Source organism: Sus scrofa, chromosome 5 (genome assembly GCF_000003025.6).
Source record: "Sus scrofa isolate TJ Tabasco breed Duroc chromosome 5, Sscrofa11.1, whole genome shotgun sequence".
Classification (NCBI taxonomy): Eukaryota; Metazoa; Chordata; class Mammalia; order Artiodactyla; family Suidae; genus Sus; species Sus scrofa.
Window position 1 is genome coordinate 24,019,501 of NC_010447.5, and position 18,580 is coordinate 24,038,080.

Genomic DNA, 18,580 nt, shown 5'->3' on the forward strand with positions numbered 1-18,580 from the left:
CCTCCCATTCCCTCCTCCACACCCCAGTTCCTGGCCTCTGAAATAAAGCAAACTTTGCTTTCATCAACCTTGCCTCTTTATTGGCTGTAGAGCTGCAAGCAGCCAGACCCCACTTTCAGTAACAAAAGTGTTACCTTTTTTAGTTGGTATACGTTTTTGTTTTAAAGGGAGGACTGTGATAATTATCTGATAAAAGCAGATAAATAGAAAGAGAACCTCGTTTAGTTCAACATGAAAAATTAAATGTGTGTTTTTTACCCTGAATGTTTCTAAAAGTATAATTAACTGAATTAACTGTCTGGCTACCCATTCTGAATCGTCCAGTCTCTGAGGTACGTTCTTCCAGTGGATTAACTCAGTCTTCCCAGTAGCTCTCTGAAGTAGGTGCTATTTTCAGCCCCATTTTACAGCTCACAGAGGTTAAGTAATTGACTAATGCCTCACAGCTGGAAAGCGATGGATTGAAGCTTTTAGCCCAAGCAGTCAGACTCCACAGTTTTAACTATTAAACACCACTCTCACTGCTCTGCAGGTATGGATAGTCCTTTAAATTCTATGTCTAGGGTTTGTCCTTGGCAGGAAAAAATACAGGTAGAAATAGACAAGTAAATGGCTTGGCATGAGGCATGCTTGTTGATCTGTTTCTTAGTTCTTCTAGATTTTCTTCCTTCTTTCTGAGATATTTACAGACTGGATTCCTATTGTGCCCTTGGTGACTTAATTTTCTGTTGCTGAACCCAGAGTAAGTTTTCTGTAACTCTGCTCTGTATAGTCGGACACCTGGAGCTGGAACATGTTTGTGACCATTTAGTGTCCACAACTGTCTTTTTTCCCATTCTTCTTGGACTACTCTGTCATTTTCAGTCCTAACTTCAGATTGGTGTTCTTGTCTGTTTTTCATTTTTGCTGTGGAAAAGTCAATCACTCAAGTGGAACCTTTGTTCCAACTCCATACTTAGCCTGGCTTTTGGATCTGTCTAGATTTTCATTGCCTCTTGACCTAATTTCCAAATCCAAATTTTAGGCTCTTGGGACTGAGAACACCACATTTGGTTTATAATTTGATTGTACAACTAAAAGTATGATTAACTTTAGCATCATTGGCCACAATCTAGACATAGATTGGCTGGACCCATTTGCTCATTTATTGACCAAATGTTCATTAAGCACTAGTCATGTGCCAGGTATTGTGCTCTGTGCTAAGACCATGAATGGGTTGGTTCCTGCCCTTACAGAATAGTTACACAGTAGTAAACAACAATTACAAATAGAAGCAATGGTTATAATGGTAAACAATAGTTACAGTGGTAAACAGTTGTTACAGTAGTAAACAGTGGTTACAGAATGGTAAAAAAAAAAAAAAAAAAAAAAAAAGTTACAAAACTGTGGGATGAGGATGGAACCAAGGAAGTAATCCACCATCTGCGGTAAGAGGAGCTTGAGCTGAGTTTTGAAAACTGTATGGTTCACCAGCTTAGCAAAGGGAAGAAGGGAATTACAACCAAGTAAGCAGAATTTACAAAAGCACAGAAGCAAAATGGAAAGCTTAGGATGGGACAAAGGGAATAGTCAGAGATGATAAAGAGGGGTTCAGGGTTAAATCAGGAAATGCCTCATATGACATGCAAAAAAGTTTGGGTTTTGGAAGGATATGGGCAAGCCAATAAATTGATGAGATTTGCCAGGTTTACCCACTCCTCAAGGCTTCTACTCATCAATCTGCCACCAGGCTAGTGAATACAGTGAAGTGATTAATGAGCTCTGTGACCACCCAGAAAACATTCCTGGCAGCCTCAGGCCCCAAGATACATCTAGGAATCTGCTTCTTTGGCAACATTTAGGTCAGAAATAGGTCTGTTTTTGAGAATTCTGCCTTTGCCTTAGCCACATCTCTTTTTATCTGCCCGATGTTCCCAGAGGTGACTGCTTTCTCCTGCAGGTTATTTGCAGGGGTTGATGTAAAGATTAATTGATACAGAGAAGGTTTGCATTTCCTCAGTTCTGAGATGAGGTGAGATTGTACAAATGCAAAAATAATTTGGTAGCACAAATTCCTATTAGCAAGAAGTATAATAATTTATTATCCCTGTGTGAAATAACAATATTTTATTGAACTGGAAAATGACAGTACATTCTTAAGAGTGGCATGCTGACAGGGCTTCTGATCCCTTCAGCCTAGTCCTCATTTTCTGATGATGCCAGAAAGGAACGTTTGTAGACAGGTCTTGGACTTGATTCTGAACTTTAAGGTTGATGGATAAAGACAATCACACTGGATAAACCCATCAGCTCTATTTCTATTGCTATTTAACTTCATGTTTCATTTTGCATCTTCTGACAGCATTGAAATACCTAGCAGATTAGTACCAGGGATTTATCAAGACAGTGTTGTTTATTAATATCAGAATCATTTGGAGCACATAAGTATACAAGTCTAATTTTTAGAAGATGGAGAAATGTTGTGTTCCTAAAACCATCAGATAACTATAATATTCTACTCATTTGGGGCTTTCTAATCCATCCTAAGGGAGCTGCTTCATGTTTCCACCTTTTTTTAAAATATGAGAACAGTGTTTTCCTCAAATTTTACAGTGATTGAAATTCCCAATACCTCAACTCAGTCCAAAGAAAAAGAATACAAGCAATAGGAGAGTGTTCCAGGAACAGGATACACATTTTTGCTCGATGCAGCAATACCCAGAATTGAGTATCAAGACAAGGATTATCTCTTTGAATTTTTAAAGAAATAAACTCAGAGGTGGTTACAAGAAGAAATGAAATGTTGGCTAGCAGAAGCAGCAGGGAAGATTTCATATTGGATATTAACTAGTTCTGAGGCATTTTGGCTGTCTTCTTGCAAGCAAGTAATTGAAAATTAAATATCCTCCATTTAAAGGAGAGGCTCCTGCTTGCAGCTTTGTATTCTATTATTGCTGCTTTTCTCCTTTGATGCCTGATTTCCATGTGCTTGGAATAATTCATGAGAATTACTTTAAAATTTCAGGAAAAAAGCAATGGGTAACAGCTTGCTACCTAGAAAAATATTACTTAGCTGTTTCTGAGATTAAAAAGAAACATGGCAGTCTTTTCCCCTTCACTGTCTTCAGGGAAAAAGATAAACCTGGCATCATAAAAAGCAATGATTTTAGAGGCAGGAGTCCTGGATATAAGGCCTTACTTCCATTGCTAAGTAACTGCATGTCCTTGGACAAATTCATTCACCTCTCTGAAACTTAGTCATGTGGTCCACAAAATGAAGAGGGGGATTTGATGATCAGTAAGGGCCCTGCTAGCTTTAATATTCCATGGTCATTTATTATGTTTGAAAGTAAACACAAAAATCTGAAAAATGACAGGCACTGCCATCAGTGCACTTAGAGGTATGGGAATCAGACTTGGAAAAATGGAGCTGCTCTTTCCCCACACCCTTAACTAGTCTTAGCCACCATGTATTTAAAAACGAAACTTTGGAACACAGTGAACTAATAGGTGGGACAAGTGAAGAAATCAAGCCACAGCTTTGGGGGCGGTGGAGGTCCCAATACAAACTGTACCCCATGGTTCATGTGTATCTGGCCCTTGGAAAGCAAGATTATAATTCACAAGGGGCAGCCTTTCCTCTCTCCCGCCGACCTCAGTTCTCACTAATATTCCAGATCAGTGGGAGTCCACTGTGTCTGCGAGGAGAGCCAAGTCATTTCCGGGTTGGGAAGGAATAGATATCAAAACTGAATGCTTGAGTAATGAAAGAAAAATACATCCTCTAAGATCCTGGAACATGGGCCTCCAAGGAGGTCCAAAGATGGGATTCAGGGTTGCTCTAAATGAGTTTTCTTTCATTTTGTGTGTATCATGCTGAAAAGTGTCTTTTGGACAAATTGTTGGCAAATTAATAAGATTGAATTATTAAAGTATTTATATTAAGACAATGGCACAGCAGCTTGAGGCACTAATGTGGACAGTAAAATGGCATATGCTTGTTGTGTTACTGTATTATGTCTAGAATAATTTTTATCTGAGAAACAGTAGGGGAAAAAAATGTATCCTTCCTCTTATTAGGTAGTTCTGAAAAGTCCCTTTCTTTAATGTATGCTTTTCTTAACATTCTTAATTATAGATTCCAGATCCCCAGAAGGAAGATGTATTGGTTCAGTCTGGTTTAGGTGTTCATCTCTTACTGAGTGGTTGTGGCCACTGAATTGGATCATGTTACAGAACCATGTTAGCGCCTGTCTAATGTTTAGAGGAAAGAAGAATTTTGAGAAAAGGTCTGAAGGTCCTGTAAATGCTCACTCTAACATCCAATGCAAAAGCTGAAGTTCTCTGAGGTTTTTTGTTTTTTTATTGTACTGCCAAGTAGAGATGTAACACAAATTGGAGAGACTTCAAGGAGTCTATGCTTTGGAAACAGGAGAAGTGGTTTTTGCCTTCGTTTGTGGTTTGTGCCTGCCTATATCATCCACTCCAGAAATGTGGATATTTCACTTACTATTTTGAAGAAAGTCTTAGAGAAACTGGCAGATGTGCCATTTCTCTTTGGCATAAACTAGATGAAATCACTGATGTCTCCAAATGTAGATAGTTCCTAGTTTTCTTCTCTCACAGCTTACTAGAGGGCCTGGGACCAGGTCTCAATTGTTTACTGCTGCATCCACAATCAGTGGCCTAGAGTAGGTCCTCAGTATGTTTGTTGCATATGTAAATTAGGAGGCCATCAAAAATATTTTTCTATTTTGTGTCTGTTCTGGAAACTTGAAGGAAATTTATGTCTTTGGAACTTTAAAACAAGAAAAATAGCTAGTCTTGGGAAGAAAAATGTTGGGGCCTTATGGTTAGGTAGAGCATTTGAAAGGTTTGCATCACATCTGGGTTTTTTTGTTGACTCAAGTTAGAAGTGCTACACATCATTATGGCTCATTGCAGTGATTATCTTTCCTATTCCTTGATATATCTCTGAGACCTAAGAGAGGTCCTGAGACACAGTTGGTACTTAATAAATATTTGCTAAATTAATTATTATAAATACATCAGAATGTAATGACATCAAAGACTTTTGCCAGTTATTTTGAAATAAGCCATGTCTATTGCTATAATGTCATTACTTTATAAAAAGTAGAATTTCTTCAAGAGGTTTAAAAGAAATGGAAACAAAATGTAAATTTCTTTTTCACTGTGTTCAAAAATCTGTGGCTTTCCAGAAAACAAGTCTCAAGATCCTTGATTGAAACTGAGGAAGAAGTTTCACTTTTATTGAGGATTAAAGAAAGTCCATTGTACGCAGTTTGACAAGGAGAGGCTCATTACTGACCTGGATTATTTGGTGGATAATTTTAGCCAGGCTAATCGGGTAGCTTTCTGTTTCAGTGCCCTGTAGTAACTAACATGCTTTTACTGAAGGCCTATAATCTGTTTTAACCAAGCTGCTCCACTGGAAAAGAAATGGAAGGAGAGTAAGCTGTCTAATACCAAAATAAATGCTTCTGTAAAGTGCAGATTCTAAAGAAGCAAAATAAAGCAACAAAACTGCAGCAAAATTTTCTGTATATAAGTCTTACACATTTCAGAGGAGGTTGTTAATAGCTTTCTAAGGATTCTCAATGAGACTTGGACTCTAAAATGTTAAGAATCATTGTTATCCCAACATTCAATTTACAGATGAAACCACACAAAGGTTAAAAAGTACTCTCTTACAAGTCTTGTGGTTGCCAAGCGGGAGGCAAGCGGGAGTGGGATGGACTGGGAGTTTGGAGTTAGCAGATGCAAGCTATTACATACAGAATGGATAAACCACAAGGTCCTACTGTATAACACAGGGAACTCTATTCAATATCCTGAGATAAACCATAAGGGAAAATGATATAAAAATAATATTATAAAGAACATACAGATATATGTATATATGTATAATTGAATCACTTTGCTGTATAGCGGAAATTAACACAACATTGTAAATCAACCATACTGCAATTTTTAAAAAAACGAATCTGTTGCAGCTTCTGTGGATAATGTTCATTTCCCTCTCCTATGAGAGCCTTTAAAGGAGGGTGAAGGAGAAAGAAAAATAGGCTTTGAGCCTCATGTACATTAAGCTCTATTTATTCACCTAGACATATTTCCCTGCTGTCAGGACCCAGTTTTGAAGCCCTGGCTAGAGGCTGATTAGTTCCCTTAAGCAGCTGGTTAAGTCACATCCCATGCATTTCCTTCAAGTTCTCATACTTCGAGCCACTATACATCAGCCCTAACCTCCCCTGAGGCCGGATACCAAACAGCAAGGGACAGATGATATCCGCTAGAGCCTGAAAATTAATCAAATTGGCCAATCCACAGAAAGTCTGTGACATCTACCCACTTCCACTTGGCTTTCCTTACAAAAGCTGCCCTCTGAAGCCCAGCCTGCTCTTTGTAACTTTGTCTCTAACAGCCCCACCCCCCCGCCCCTGTGCTATCTTATGGAGTTGTGACTGTTGTGCCTTTCACTTATCCCAAGGTCATTATGTTGCATCCCACCCCCAAGAGTCTTTAAATCTTCTTGACCCCCAAGAGTCTTTAAATCTTCTTGACCCACTCTCACAGTAATCCTGTGAAATAAACATCAAGGTTTCTGCATTGGAGGTGAGGAAAACAGCGTCAGAGATACTATTAAATAGCCCAAATGTGTTGGTTTGTTTCTTTTATTTATTTATTTATTTTGCTTTTTAGGGCCACACTTGCAGCATATGGAAGTTCCCAAGCTAGGAGTTGAATTGGAGCTGCAGCTGCGGGCCTACGCCATGGCTCAGAGCAACACCGGGTCCTTAACCCACTCAGCAGGGCCAGGGATCAAACCCACAACCACATGGATACCAGTCAGGTTTATTTCTGCTAAGCCACAATGGGAATTTCCTAAATAGTCCAAATTTAACACGCTTAATTGGTAGAGCCGATATTACAATCTGCATCTATCTATTACACTACTGCATCTGGTCCTGAGAGTGTTTCAAATTTGCAAATGTAAGTAACCTCAGAATACTATGTGCCTTTCAGTGATTGTCCTAGTTTCCTTTGAACTTTAAACACAAATGAGAAAGAGACAGAGAGACAGAGAAAAACTACCAATATTTGGTTAAGAAAAAGTATGGGAATACCAATAATTATTACAAGTCATAATCTTCATAAACAATGAAATAAATTTGCATGCACCACTCCATTATCATTAAATTATTTTTATGTATAAATCAAAACCAAAAGAGATAGGAGAAAGTTTTGGCTTCAAAGGATGCAGTTTTGGCCATGCAGAGGGATGCCAGAGTCAGTACTTACAAGTTTACAACCACTGCTAAATTTTCAGGAAATTTGTAAGCCAGTTGTGAGACAGTTGGAAACTTGAAATGGGCCATCGTGGAAATACTAAACACCATGGAATTTGGCAAACATTACAAATCAGGGCTTCTTTTTTTTTTTTTTTTCCAGAGAACTATATCAATATGCCACTGCCACCATATGCATATTGGCAGAAAAAAATGGTACCTAACAATTGAAGATTGGTTAAATTAATAAATTCACGTACATTATTACAAAAGAAATATTTCATCCTCCAAATCACATAGTAGAGAAATATCAATAGAGGGTAATGTACAAAATATGCTGTGAAATTTTTAAACTGCACTTTGTGCAATAGAAGTATTACATAATCTCATTTTGTAGAAAAAAATAAGATACAGAAAAAGTCTGGAAAGTTATATATGTACATTAAAATTGGTTATATGTGACTAATGAAATCATGTATATTTTTTACAGTCTCTTTAGATTTTCTAATTTTTCTGCGTTTGGCATTGAATTACTTTTGCAAAACTTCTGAAGTTCTCTCTATAAGTAGGGTCTTGATACTAAGAATTTGATTCCTTTTATCTCATCATTGATCATGGAGAACCATTGGAATGGTCAAGCACATTCAGAGGGAGCAGGTGAAGGGCAGGGTGTTGTCGTGGAGTATAGTAGACTCAGCAGAGGTGAAACCAGAAAACCTGAGTCTGCATCTCAGCATTGTTTCTTATTAGTTGGAAGACATTAGACAAGACAGACTTCCCTGTACAGCAGGAAGGAGGGCCATGCAGTGTCACTATGAGGGCAGAATAATCTAAAGAATAAGACATTTTGTATGTGGTATGATTAGGAGGAGTTTTTAAAGAGTCCCTTAAGTGATTTTAGAGTAATTCATGTCTTAGCTATTTTCCAAGTTCCACTACTCCAATGAGAAAACCTATTCTGACCACCTTAATTCCTCAATTACCTATTACCTTAATTAACTCTTTTCTAGTTTTCTATACTTTTCATACTATTCAGAATTTCTTATAATTTTATACTTTTGAAATTTTTGGTTAAAAAATATTAAAACATCATATCCACATAGTGGTAAATCTGAATTATAATCCATACTAAAAATAAGAAGTATGGATTAATTATTTAATCAACAAATTGCTGTGCCAAGTAATAATAACAGGACATGTATTCCTTAAGGACAGAGAACAATGAGCATGTAAAAGATTTTGGAGAATCACCTAATCTTTTCCACTTGAGTTCCATCAGCTGCAGAATTGAACCCTTCAACTTTTATTTTGGACAGAAGAAAAGAGTATTATGAAAGAGAAATGTTTCAAATGAAAACACTCTGCCCCACACAAGAGACTTACTATGAGGTGAACTAATTTATTGCTGTGATTGTAATTCACATTTTTTTTTCTTTTTCTAGGACTGCTCCGGCGGCATATAGAGGTTCCCAGGCTAGGGATCGAATCAGAGCCATAGCCACCAGCCTACTCCAGAGCCACAGCAACGTGGGATCCGAGCCGCATCTGCAACCTACACCACAGGTCACGGCAATGCCAGATCCTCAACCCACTGAGCAAGGCCAGGGATCAAACCCACAACCTCATGGTTCCTAGTTGGATTCGTTAACCACTGCGCCAGGACGGGAACTCCTGTAATTCACATTTTAAATTGAAATCAAGTTCTCATTTAATGTCTAAGTTTTTCTCACGAAAGACTGTAAGCTTTCTGATCAGGCATGCACCTTTCCCCAGCACCTAATTCAGTCAGCGACACATAGTAGTCACTCATAAATACAATGAAGGAGTAAATGCATCTTTAACAACTCAAAATGGACTCAGGGAAATATTGAAATGAGTCCTTACAAAGGAGAATATTTTTGTTTGGTGAATACATTTAATAATATCCTTCATGGCAATGAGGATGTATCATCCGCTTCCTTTCAAAGAAAGGATCAGTTTTGACCTGGAGAAAGATGAGTTGATGGGCATAGGACAAGCCTGATCAATATGGCAAGTAGGAGTTCCTGTCATGGCGCAGTGGTTAACGAATCCGACTAGGAACCATGAGGTTGTGGGTTCAATCCCTGGCCTTGCTCAGTGGGTTAAGGATCCAGCCTTGCTGTGAGCTGCGGTGTAGGTCACAGACGCGGCTCAGATCCCCCATTGCTGTAGCTGTGGTGTAGGCTGGCGGCTGCAGCTCCAATTCAACCCCTAGCCTGGGAACCTCCATATGCCACGGAAGCGGCCCTAGAAAAAGGCAAAAAGGCAAAAAAAAAAAAAAATGTGTATATATATATGTGTGTGTGTATATATATATGTGTGTATATATATGTGTGTGTATATATATGTGTGTGTATATATATGTGTGTGTATATATATATGTGTGTGTGTATATATATGTGTATATATATGTGTGTGTGTCAAGTCATCATTGATAAGTTCTCAAACAGAATCAGCCGTATCTGGTGGAGAGAGAAATGAGGGCTCCATCTGTGGTACTCCCGAGTCTGCAAGATCCACTGCTTGTGCTTTCCTCCCACATCACACCTCTGATTGCTCTGCCCCACTCTGCCACCACCAGCCACCCCCTCTAAAGGGTCATAACAAAGTCTTTGTCCTCTGACCCACCTTCTGCTTCTATATTCTACCCCTCACCCATAAGTCTAATGCAAATCATTTCATCTGAAAGTATTTTTCCATTTCAATTTAGAAGATACAGTTTACCTCAAAAGCCATACTGCTCTTGTGTCCCTACCTGAGGTGTTTTCATAGCAAGAATAGTCTGTATACATAGATGGTAAGGACTTAATCACTTTCTTGTAAAGTTATGTCCATCTGCCACATGAGAAGAATAGTACCCTTTAGAGAGCGCTAAAGGAAATAGAGGAAGGGTAGGGAAAATGAGCAGTTATTTAAAAAGGTAAAATGCTGCCAGTTAGTCTGTGATAAAAGCAATCATTACTAAAAGTGAGTAGGGAGTATATGACGTGGCACACATTTTAGCCACAGTTCATGAGGATTTGGGGTTGGTTTTTTTTTGTTTGTTTGTTTGTTTGTTTGTTTTGTCCCTAGGAATTAACACACAAACCCTTGTGACCTCCGCAAACAATACATTGAGCTGTATCTCTGATGCTTGTTTCTTTATGAGTGTAGCAGATATCTCTCCAAGTGACTCAATTGCTTGTCATGTGAGTGTCACCAAGAGCTGAGGCAAACTGAAGCTGTAAGAGGGAGGAATGAGGTGCAAGGGTGTAGAGGAATAGGATTTGGGCAATTAGGAGTGAAGAAAGGAGGTTATGTATTTAAAGCTACTCTTTTCTTTTTTCGAAAGCACCTTAACACTTATCAGCAAAAACTATCTCTCTGCCAGCTCTTTCACATAGCAATTATAGTAATTTCTTAATCTCTGGAGAATGCTAGTCTCTTCTAAGGCAATAAAACCTGTTCTAGAATGATGTTATGGGCTTGCAAAATACTTTTTCTAAGCCTTCCTAACAATGCCATCTCAAGAAGTTTCCACTTAAGAGATGATATCATAGCCCACATATTTGACATATTTAAGGAGAGCAGAGATTTAAAGTTCAATTTCTTTCTGGTGAAGACAAAACAGAAAGTGTTACATATTGACTGAAGGGCAGCCATGAAAATAGTTTTGTTTCAGTACTCTTTGTTGTTATTATTAGAAGTCATAAAGATCTGGAAAAAGATATATGATCTTAAATCTGAGTAGGGCCAAATAAAACTGATGGCTTTCTCTAGGCAAGAGGTGAGGACATGGCCTAGAAATCTGTTTTGTGTGACATTTGTTAGGTCGATCATACCAATTTAGTTGGTGTAAAGATTGAAACAGGTTTGCAAAATTATCCCTCTGGGGCTATTCTATTGCTACAATATTATATAATTTACACCTATCTAGGAAAAACTTCTTGAAAGGGGCAATTTCCATCTTGAACCTAAAGTCTAAAAAGAGTTGAGAATAAATTCATGCGAACTTATAGCTGACAGCTTAAAAAATGCATCTACACCTGCAGAGTTATAAAGTAGCCCTTGCTAATTGGATACAAATTCTGTACACCTCTCTTGTATGGATCCCATCTCAATCCCCTGCTAAAATGCATGATTATATAAAAATAGAACAGAAAAGGGGTCTTAAAGGAATTGCATTCCCTCAGGTGGTTTGATGAGTCCCTGAAGGAGATCTAGGTCCATTCACTTTGCATAAGATCAGCTGAATCTACAGAAGGAATGTGAAAGATTAATGACATTATAATTCAACATTACAAGGTCTGCCAACCATATTTCATTCATTATCCTTTGAACTAGTGATGCAAAGCACTGCCAACAAGCAGCAAGACAATGTGGGAGATAAAACCCAAGCAAGTGTTACTTGCTTTCTAATCACTCTGAAAAGAAACGTGTTTATTGCAGCAGCCCAATACAAACAACATTGGAGTGAGAGACTTTGCCAAAGAACCCTAAAATGGATGAAGACCAAATACATTTTTACAAAATACTACTTCCCATAGAAACGGCAAGAGATTCTTTCTTTGATCTCACGTAGAACAATGATGGCGGTCTGGTCCAATCAATCTCCAGCCCTTGATTTCATTTCACCCACACAACAGCTCTCTAAGGTATGAATGATTGCCCTTATGTGAAGGATGAAGACGTGACAGCTTGGAGAAGTTCAATGACTTCCCCCAGGTGCCTGGCTGGTGGGTAAGGAGCTAGGGCCCAAGTCCTCTCAAGGCCAGGTCTCTCTGTAGCAGGTACTTTAAAGTGGTGCTTCTCAAATCATGCATGATGAAAGAATTTTTAAAATTCCAATTAGTCATTTTGTGATGATGCATAGGTTTAAAGAAAAGAGTTACTGGGAAAATTTAAAAGAAAAGATGCAATGCACAGGATAAATGTATCAGGATTAGGTTCAAAAGGTATTAAAATACTCTGTCAAATTGCTATAAAAATAAATGCTTACTTTTAGTTATCATCACAGACTGGTAACAAATGGTGCCTGGGCCAACATCAGTCCATGGGCCACATTTTAAATGGCACTGTGCCGAAGTGCTGGTTCAATGAATATACACTCGAAGGTTCCCAAACCGCAAAGGAAAAAAAAAAAGACGGACACTGAACCAGCTTCAAAATGAACAGAAACACACAAACTGAGCTGACTTGCAGTGTGTCACTCTAGGACCCTCCTCCAAGGAACATTTCCAGAAGACGTCAATGTTTGGACGTGACTTGGTGTAAAAGAAGGCTCTGAGCCCCCTTGTTCTTGAGAGAAATAGTCAACATATCTCCGTGTGGCTGCTGCTCCTCTCATGCTGGGGTGAAATAGAGCCTGAAAGGACAGGAAACAGAGAGGGCCATCAGAGTTGCCTTGTCCTCCCTGGCTCCTGCTTACCTGTATTCCCATAGGAAACAACTCAGAATTCCAGGATTCACTGCACACCCTTTCTCCAAGTTGGGCTTGTTTTGTCTTTATGTTACCTGTGCATTAGAGATCCATAAATCACAATTTTTCTGAAGATATTTTAATTCACAATTTACATAAATTTTTTAAAAATTCATTGTTTATATCAAAATATGATGCCCATTTTTATTTGGGTTGACTTGAGAGAGCTGACAAATATGACTGGGAGAGAGGCACTGAGTCTTTTCTCTCTTCAGATTTTTAAAGATATGTTCTTAAATTATACTCTCTTCTCTTGCTGCCATCCTGTTTTGTTTCTCCATTTCAAAGTCAAACTTTTTGGAAGAATTACTTAAACCTACTTATCACTTTCTATTATTCTTAAATTCATTACATTCTTTTTTAAAATCCCTATCACTTTTCTAAAATTGCCATAGCTAAAATTACCAACTGCCTCTTTACCAAAAGCAGTAGGTGCAACTTAGACATTCTCTTATTTAATGTACCTGAAGTATTTTATATTGTTGTTCCATATCATTTTTTTTTAGTGGACCAGAATAGAAAAAATATAAAAACAAAGCAAAAACTTGGACCCATCTCTCATGAACCATTTCTCTTTGTAGTTTTTCCTAAGCTAAAGTTGTTTTTTAGAACTATTTCACAAACACTTAGGAAGTGTTTATAACTCTAAGGTGCTATTCTAAGCACTTTACAAATGTTGACTTATTTAGCCTTTGTAATGCCCCTTTGAACTAGTAGGTACTGAAATTTTGGTCATTTTAGGGTGGAAGAAATGGAGGCTTCTATTGAAGCCTTTTCCCTTTTTTCTTGCTCCAGTCTAGGTTGCAATTATCTAGACCTTCCAGGTAACTTCCATCTTGGATGTTCTCTTTACTGCTCTCTGGTGTGAGATTTACTTGAATCTGGTGTTATCCACTTTCTTGATTTTCTAACTCCTTTAACTCTTAATAAAGGGTACATGGGAAATAAAAATTTTGTAACTCCTTGCATACCTAAAAATATCTCCATGCTGCCTATAGACTTCAGTGATAATTTGACTAGAAATATACTTTGATATTGAAAAAAAAATTCCGTTAGAAATTTGAAAACAAAACCCTAAGGACTCAACCCAAAAACTACTCAAACTGATCATCAAATTCAGCAAAGTAGCAGGATATAAGATTAACATTCAGAAATCAATCTCATTTCTGTATACTAACAATGAAATATTGGTAAAGGAATATAAAAATACAGTACCTTTTAAAATCTCACCCAAAAAAATCAAATACCTGGGAATAGACCTGACCAAGGAGGTAAAAGACATATGCTGAGAACTATAAAACATTAATCAAGGAAATTAAAGAACATGTAAAGAAATGGAAAGATATTCCAATCTCCTGGGTTGGAAAAATTAATATTGTAAAAATGGCCATACTGCCCAAAGCAATCTACAGATTCAGTGCAATCCCTATCAAATTTCCCAAGACATTTTTCACGGAACTAGAACAAACAATTAAAAAATTTATATGGAACCACAAAAGACCTGGAATTGCCAAAGCAATCCTGAGGAACAAAAACCAAGTGGGAGGCATAACTCTCCCAGACTTCAGGCAATACTACAAAGCCACACTAATCAAGACAGTGTGGTACTGGTACCAAAACAGACAGACCAATGGAACAGAATAGAGAACCCAGAAATAAACCCAGACACCTATAGTCAATTAATCTTCAACAAAGGAGGCAGTATATAAACTGGGAAAAAGACATTCTTTTCAGTAAGCATTGCTGGGAAACCTGGACAGCTGCATGCAAATCAATGAAATTGGAGCACACCCTCACACCATGCACAAAAATAAACTCAAAATGGCTTAAACACTTAAACGTAAGACAAGACACCATCAAACTCCTGGAAGAGAAAATAGGCAAAACATTCTCTGACATCAACCTTACAAATGTTTTCTCAGATCAATCTCCCAAGGCAACAGAAATCAAAACAAAGATAAACCAATAGGACCTAATCAAACTGACAAGCTTTTGCAAAGCAAAGGAAACCATAAAAAAAAAAAAAAAAAAAAAAAAAAGACAGCTTAGAGAATGGGAGAAAATAATTTCAAATGATGCAAGGGCTTAATCTCTAGGATATACAAGCAACTTATACAACTCAACAGCAAAAAAGTCAACAACCCAATGGAAAAATGGGCAAAAGACCTGAATAGACATTTCTCCAAGGAAGATATACAGATGGCCAACAAGCAGATGAAAAAATGCTCAACATCACTGATCATTAGAGAAATTCAAGTCAAAACTAGTATGATATACCACCTCACACCAAGCAGAATAGCCATCATTAGTAGGTCCACAAATAACAAATGCTGGACTCGAGGATGTGGAGAAAATGGAATCCTCTAGCACTGTTGGTGGCAATGTAAACTGGTACAACCACTATGGAAAACAGTATAGAGGTACCTTAGAAAACTATACATGGAACTACCGCATGACCCAGCAATCCCACTCTTGGGCATATATCCAGACAAAACTTTCCCTGAAAAAGACACATGCACCCACATGTTCACTGCAGCACTATTCACAATAACCAAGACATGGACACAACCCAAATGTCCATTGACAGATGATTATATTAAGAAGATGTGGTATATAGAAACAATGGAATACTACTCAGCCATAAAAAAGAACAAAAGAATGCCATTTGCAGCAACATAGATGGAACTAGGACTCTCAGAAGTAAGTCAGAAAGAGAAAGACAAATACCATCTGATATCACTTATATCTGGAATCTAATATACAGCACAAATAAACCTTTCCACAGAAAAGAAAATCATGGACTTGGAGGACAGACCTGTGTTGCTAAAGGGAGAGGAAGAGGGAGTGAGATGGACTGGGAAATTGGGGTTAATAGATGCAAACTATTGCCTTTGCAATGGATAAGCAAGGAGATCCTGCTGTATAGCACTGGGAACTCTGTCTAGTCACTTATGATGGAGTATGATAATGTGAGAAAAAAAGAATGTATACATGTCTGTGTGACTGGGTCACCTTACTGTATAGTAGAAACTTGACTGAACACTGTAAACCAACTATAATGGAAAAAAATTAAAATCATTAAAAAATAAAAAAAAAGAAATTTGGAAACATTGTTTTATTATCTTCTAAAAGCTGATACTGCTGATAAATCTGATTCTGGTCAGTTTTTTATTCCATGGTATATGACATACTTTTTCTACCCTAGAAACTTTTACTTTGGGGTTTTGAAATTTTGTGTAATAGTTGTAGTATAGGTCTGTGGTGAGAAGAATTCTAAAATGTCTCTCAAGATTTTCCAGCATGTTGATCTACATGAATGGTATGGGTTTTTACTCTCATTAACTAGCTTATGTTTATGGCACAGTTGAACTTAGAGCGATTAGTGGAGGCTTGAATTAATTACGTGAGGCCTTTAAAAAAGGAGAGGGTTTTTGGTTTGTTTTGGTTTGGTTGTTTTCTGGTTTGGTTTTGTTGTTTTTATTTGGTTTGGGGGAGTTTTTTGGTTGCTTTTGTTTTGTGGGGCTTTTTTTTTTTTTGCTGGTCACAGAAAAGAAAGAGGTTGGAAGCAGAGATATGGTGATTCAATGCACCATTTTTGGCTTGAAGGTGGAGGAAATCACCGTGTAAAGAATGCACGTGACCTCTAGATTCTGGGAACTGTCCTGCCAGGATCTCAGTCCTAAAACCACAAGGAACTGAATCCTGCAAACAAGAATAAGATTGGAAGCAGATTTTACTCAAGAACTTCCAGACAGGAATTCAGTCTGGCTAACACCTTGTTTCTAAATCTTGGGATACCCTGAGCAGAGTCCCAGTCAGATTGCATTTTATTTTAGATTATTTTTTAAAAATTGGTTTTTCTCTTTCATGTTACAATTTTTCTCATATATCCAATAATCCTTTTAATATTTTAAATTACATGAGAACAGAGAATTTTTTTTTTCCCCACTGCCCATGGAACCCTCAACAAATTTTTGTTGAATTGAGTGAATGAATGAATGAATGAGGTGTGATAGAACTTTGCTACAGGGGCAGAGCTTAGGCACAAATCTCTGTTTTATGGTAAACAGTCCAAGAAAAGTCTTCTCTTTTTAGCTCTTTTTAGGTTGAATCCTCTAACATTTTGCCTGGGGATGAGTGCTTAGTCTTGATGAACACAAAGGTGATTAAGGGGAATCAGAAAGCATCAGGTTTCTGTGTACATCTTTATTTTGCCCCTTTGTTCTCAACCCCTCCTATTGCTTCTAGTCTTAATTGTACCTACTGCCCCATGATGCCTGCCTCCAATGCCTCTCCAAGGTTATGATGGCCACATAGGCACCCTCCTTGCCTACAGCCCTTTTTCTTCACATGTTGAGGTAATCCTAGCTTCCTCTTCTGTGCTTCATCAGTAAATACTTTTTAAATCTACTTTCCAGAAGGGTTTTCATTTCTTTATCTGATGAAGAGTCTCTTCATTGTTAAGGATTTATGACATTTTATGCCATTGTTTTCATTTTAATATAGCATCAAGATGGCATGAGAAAGGGAGGAGGTAAACATATGCTTATCTCATAATCTTGAACCAGAAATCTACTATTTCCCACTACTTTATTTCTGACACCACATACCTCTTATCAGAGTAAGAAGAAAAATACAACAAAATTAAATTGATATATATTAAATATATTTAAATGAGTAAATTATATTACTCTTAATTTGGAAAATGGTGTTTGTTCGTCCACATGGATCCAGTTGGTGGAATTATAGATTATTTTGAGCAGAAAGCCTTTCCTTAAAAGAATTCTCAAGTAAACTTTCTTGTAAAACTCATGGAAAAGAAAAATGGGCAATTTAGAATTCTTCAGGGCCTCCTTCTAGTGGAAAAAGGCAAGAGATAAAGAAGGTTGAGAAAGAAACTCAAAACGAATGAAGATCTCTAAATTATTAGGTGTGATTCCGGAGCAAAAAAACAAAAGAGAATTGTTTGTATCCAGATTTCTTGGGTGTTTCAGACACTGTCAGAAGTAAATCCCAGTTGCTCTAAAGCAGGGGTCAGCAAACTATGGCCCATAGGCCAGATCGGTACTGCTAACAGTTTTTATAAATGCAGTTTTATTGAAACACAACCATGCGCATTTTTTTTTATGTATCACATGACTATTGCACTGTAACAGCAAAGGTGAATAGTACAACAGAGATTGTATGGCCCACAGAGCTTAAAATATTTACCACCTAGCTCATTCCAGAAGAAGATTCTACCTTGGTTTGAGGTAAAGAGAATAATCCTTTCCTCTTGGCAATAACTGGTTTAGGAAAAGGCATATGAGCAATAATCGCCAGTGAGATGTGAAGGGAAGATGGCTGTGGGACATTGGGGAAAGGTTTTCACGCTTTTTTTCTGCTGTTAGGTGTTTGGAAATGTGGAAAGGGCCTGGTTCCTGGATGATGTATTTGAATCATTAAATTAACCAATTTAGGAGCTGGTCTCCCTCAGGACTTCTTGTTTTGTGAGATAATAAATGTTCCTTGTTTAAATCATTTTGAGTTGCTATTACATGCAGCTCTAAGGTGCAGCTGAAAGTCTCCTGACTCTAACACCATTCAGCTTCCAACACCAAGGCCAGTAGGAGGAGAGGAAGGAAAACTAAGCTTATGTTTCCATGTTCTCTCCCACACTGTTTTGAGGACTGTGCTGCCCTGGTTAGAGCCATCCCTTGTAAGGAAAGGAGACAATTTCTGTGAGCCAAGCCCCTCAGAACTGCAGCATTGTGTCTGTCCCAGCTCATATTTGGATCATTTTGTCTGAGGGAAACTTCTAGAACGCTAGTGC

General features: G+C 37.8%; 1 long non-coding RNA gene across 1 annotated transcript in view; it reads left to right on the plus strand.

Moving 5' to 3' along the window:
* LOC106510314 overlaps positions 1-18,580 on the plus strand; it is a 50,298-nt gene that overhangs the window by 1,012 nt on the left and 30,706 nt on the right. The window lies entirely within an intron of this gene.